This window comes from Seriola lalandi, unplaced genomic scaffold, assembly GCF_002814215.2.
Source record: "Seriola lalandi dorsalis isolate HSWRI2012SDOR001 ecotype SW California unplaced genomic scaffold, Sedor1 jcf7180002054684, whole genome shotgun sequence".
NCBI lineage: Eukaryota > Metazoa > Chordata > Actinopteri > Carangiformes > Carangidae > Seriola > Seriola lalandi.
The window spans coordinates 259,293-264,345 of NW_019525237.1; the positions used below are offsets into that span (position 1 = coordinate 259,293).

Sequence of the window (5,053 nt, forward strand, 5' to 3'; positions counted from 1 at the left end):
GGGTGGGTGGGTGGTCTGTGGAGGCAGCAGTTATTGTTGTTGCTTCACACGACTGATTTTCACTTTAATCTTGTGAGTCTCGACCAAGAGAGACTGAGGCAGTTCAGCCAAATAAAATCCTCTTCTGCTGAATGACTGAACCAAGCGCTGCGATGATCGTAGTTAAGCACACACACACACACACACACTCATGCCTCTAGGATGCATTACTGGGGGGGTGGGGGTGGGGGGGTGAAGAGCGAATGCTGAATGAATCTGATTCATACGGGAGCGACACAAGAATGCTCTCACGCAATCAAAGAATCATGTTGGCAAGATTTATTCAGACTGAAGAGATTTTTGACAGGGATGAAAAGAAAAGCAGGTGATGCTCGTCACGTCTTACTCTTCCATCTGGAGAAAGGGTTTCAGTACTCATTCACAGTCAACATGTTCTTTATCTCACTAAAACGAGGCTCAACCTGGCGAGTTCTTCTGGTGACCCACCCAAGCCCAATGTAGATCAATCAATCATCTGTCCAAGGACAACAAGGTCCAGTCCTCCTGTATGTGTGTAAGGTGTGTTGTTTTAACCGCTCTTCTAAATAGCGACAAAGAAAAAGACCCCTGCGATCCCAAAGAGGACTCAACATGGTGAACAGTATAAGTGCTGACTTTAGGTCACTTGAATGTGTTCATGGCTATACACACAAAAAGCAAAGAGAGTAGCTGTGTGAGGAATGAAGAAAGAGCTTGAGAGAGAAGGTCAAACAGTATTTCTACATCGCTGTGCGCCTGGACTCGCTCTGCATCAAGTGGTTTCTGAACCTTATAACAACTGTGGGACGAAGACCATCCAGCGTTAGAGAGGTATATGCACGGAGGGGTTTCAGAACAGTTGTCAATGATCCAACAAGCACTTTGAAGTACATGCCGTCACCTTCACTAGCCACCCTGCCTTTGAATCTCAGACCGCTCTTTAAAGAAAAATGTCCTCACAGGGTCTGAAAGTCGAACTGGTCCTCACAAAGATACAAGTCCAAGAGTACACACACCGCCTGCAGACAGAAATGCATATTCTTACGCAGACACACACACAAAAAAAAAAAGATTACTGAATGCAAGCACACAATCACATCCCATTTCATTCCCTGTAATACTGGGTCCCCCTTTTGAAATCCATTTTCCTCCTGGTTTCTGGCGCTCTGATCTCATGCTCTGCAGTTATTGTTCTTCCCTGTGCTGCTGCTCAGAGCCAGTCTTTTCTTTTATAGATTGTTTTTTTCATTGAAGGGGAAAAGAAAACACAGTTAATGGCGATATATATATATAAAGCCTTCTCTGCTGATCCACTCTGTTTAATTCTGCAAATCAAATAAGAGGTGGGACTGAAGGATGTGGCATTTTCAAAAGGGGGCATCCTGAGGTGAGGTGGAGTATGTGACTGTGTATGAGACGTGGGAGCGCGTTCATGTGTACATGTCTGACCATCTGCGTGTCTGCGAGTGTCCTGTCTGAGGCTGGCGTTTGTTTAAAGTCCCTCAGGCCCTGAGACCTTTCCATTTACTCTGGAAAACAAAACTGCCGTTATAAATCAACCTGCATCTCCAGCCATTATCTATTCGGTGGTCACGTCTCTCCACGCGAGCGCTCTGGCTGCATGAGCATGAGAAACAGGCGGATACAATTAATTCACATTTCCACGCCTGTGCGCGTGGTCGTAACAGAAAAAGTGTGATGAATGAAATATGCTAAGCAGAACCCCCCGCCCACCCCCCCATCACCACCTCCGTCAGTGTCATGGCGACAATTTCAATCACTGAGCATCAGAGCATGTTTCTCAGCAGAATGGGTCTTTGATGACGAGCTGGAAACAAACCTTCAGCCTCAGCGGCGTGACGGCCGTGTGACAGCAGCACGACAGCAGCACAATGAAGCAAAGAAGTGGAGGATACAGGCAGAGCTCCATCCCTCTCTCAATATCTCTTTCCATTTTCATGCCGATGAAGCGCACAGAGATGGAGAAAGGAAGAGCAAAGACAAAGAGAGAGTGAGTGAGGGGAAAGCAGGTAATGATAAATGGCACAGTCTGAGTATCATCACGCATCCAAATGAGGCTTCAGCACTTGTTTTCTCTATAATAGCACAACATCTAGAATCTGCCCTGAGTAAAGTCAAATATATCACTTTCTACTGGGTTTTGTATTTCCTGGTTTCACACTAATTGTTCTGCCTCAATGCCTCCAAGCTTGACACATACTTTGACATCCCCCTCAGTGGGGCCAACCGGGCTTGGCTGCTAAAAATATTTCAAGGCGCAGCCAGGCGATTTGGATAAACGCCTCCACCTGAATGCTGCGCATGGATTGGCACTTGTGGCTCCATCTCTGGGGTTTTAACTCAAGGAATCAACGTTTGTGTCTGGCAGATTACTTTGTTGCAAGGCGGAGGAGAAAGGAGGGGGGAAAAAAAAAAAAAATCAGGTCCAAAAATGTCCCAAGAGCTCTAATCCTCCCTGGAGACAGGTGGATTAGTGGGATGTTCATTGACTAGACACGAGCACACACACACAGGCGCACGCACGCGCGCGCACACACACACACACACACACACACACACACACACACACACACACACACAGGCGCTCGGCTAGATGATTGAATTCCCAGTTTGGTGCAGGTATTTGCTGTTGAATCCCCCCCCCCACACACACACAATCGAGACGCAGAAAGCCTTCAGCAGAGCAGAGCAAGGGATGGACACGCGAGCAGCCACACCCTCTCTGAATGAAGCCCAGCAGCACGCAGTCACAGACCTGAACACACCCTCCCAACAACATTCAGCGTGTCAACAAGTCGCGTGGTCTTTAATCTGGCTTTTAATTCTCAAACCAAAGCCGCACATCTGGATCATGAGACAATGATTTAATTGCTTTGATTAAAAATCGCTCCTGATTGTGGAGTGATTTCCCTTCACGATGCTTTTCAACACATGGGCATCATTTTCATCAAAAAAAAAGAACATTTTAAAACCCTGAAGTGGCCTGAATGACTTGGTGTGGGCGTTTTTGAGGCGCAATAGACGGTGCGATGCGTAAAAACGCAGCTGGTTCAATCTCCACAACAACTCAGCTGCTTCATCCACCTGTAAATGTCACGATTCAGACAAGTTCACAGTTACACACATTGTGCATGTTTCCTCACTCATCTGTCTTCTTGACGATATCGCACACCTCAGTGCCGGTCCTGCTCCTTATTCCAAATGTACCCGACTCTCTAACGGACTCAAAGTTCAATCTGATCCACACGTGTTCCACATTTCATTTCTACATTTACTGTATCTATAACAGAGACCAACTTCCACCTCACATTTCTCCGCACAGAGCTCCCAAGAACTGCGCTGACCTCCGGCCGCGCGGAACCGTCCGTGTCAAAGATACAAGGGCGCACGGACAGTTTCACGTTTCTCAGCTGAACGCGGACAAAACATGTTCACTCACCCGTGAAGACATCCGACTGTTCCACCTGCGTCCTCCTGCAGCTTGTCATGTCCCTCTACATCCTCCTCGTCGTCTTCCAGCGCTGGCTACAGTATGTCCATGTCCTCTCTTCGGCTGAGGAATGACTCTCCGCTTCTGTTTTTTTTTTATCTTTATGCTTGAACGGAGCCAACGGGGTGTAGCGCAGGTGTGCGTTCAGCCCGCTTCCGCTCAGGATATCTATCAGTTTGTCCCGGGCGCAGCAGCAGAGCTCCAAGGCGGACGCACCGGACACGTTCTGCGGTCCATTCTGGTCCGGGGCGCACCAGAGACGCGTCCTGCACCAACACAGGAGATATAAATGACACAGACAATGAACCCTCCTCCAAGTCCCGAGCAAATGAAGAACAGCTGGTTAATTTATTTACGTATGGTGCTGAAAGATCCGTCTCCTTCAGGGAAAGTTTGAACACCGAAGAGCAGAGCGCGGAGGGGATGAGAGGGAAGCTGCGATAAAAGACTCCTGACTGACGGGAGCTGGGAGGAGGAGGAGGAGGAGGAGGAGGAGGAGGGAGGGAGGGACAGAGGGAGAGATAGAGGGAGGGAGAAAGACTGCAGACTCCGACTCGCTTCACCGACCACGAGTTGACTCCGCGGTCCCCACACAACGTGAGGCCTCAACTCGGTGAGAATTCAAACGAGCTCTTGCAAATTTGACGTTGCAAAGCTCCGCAGCGGCGTGTCAATGCAAAACCAACTGCACAGGGTGCCGAGGGCGAGACTCAGGATTCTTCTTGTTATATATTTCTATTTTTATTTATGCCACTGAGACATGGTGTCACCTGCTGATCAGAGTTGCAGCAGGAGCTTCGGTGGTGACGGTCAAAGCGACTCTCTATTGCACAAAAGCACCGGAAACATTTCATTCATGAGGTTTTATTTTTTGTCCTTTAAATTTGTTTTTGTTCTTTTTTGTCTCAAAGATGCTTGAACCACAGAGAGCCAACAATCTGCAGGTTTCCACTCCATTACCAACACATTTAACTTAACTGCCCAGTTCTCCTCCTCTCTGATTGTGATGAGAACCATGGCACAGGAACCTCCCGCCACACAATGCATTTCCAACACCATTCATAAAGCCTCAACATAACCCTGCAGGCCGAGCAGGCAACTGGTTGCACTGGTGAAATGGATGAATCCAAAGCTTGTTGTTCCTCTGTTGGTGAAATCTGCCTGATCAGGCCTCATTCCAAGGACAGTTTGAGCATCACAGACTGTGTGTGACTGGCACATGCAGCGTATAATTTAATGTGACCCAACACCTGGAATTGCAAGATTGAAAACAGCAAAATTTCATGGTGGGTTTTATTTTCACTCTGAAGGAATCGCCACAATCAGAGGAACTGCTCGAAATAAATTTGCCCAATATTCTGCACACAGTTCAGATGTGGTGAGAGCGTTCGCGACAGCGTTGACCTTTGAGGGGACAGCGAGCTGCAGAGACCACAACGGGTGAACGGATGACGACAGAGCTGCGCACATACATTTCAAATTAACATTTCGTTTTTATTTCTTTTATCATTAAATGTAGCATTA

The 5,053-nt window shown here is 47.7% G+C and overlaps 1 long non-coding RNA gene across 1 annotated transcript in view; it reads right to left on the reverse strand.

Moving 5' to 3' along the window:
- The window catches only part of LOC111667110 (uncharacterized), an 88,074-nt gene extending 84,123 nt beyond the window's left edge, over window positions 1-3,951 (reverse strand). Inside the window, exon 1 of the long non-coding RNA XR_002761627.2 lies at window positions 3,479-3,951. This is a non-coding gene — a long non-coding RNA (uncharacterized LOC111667110). The remainder of the gene's footprint in view (window positions 1-3,478) is intronic.
- Between the last annotated feature and the right edge of the window lie 1,102 nt (window positions 3,952-5,053).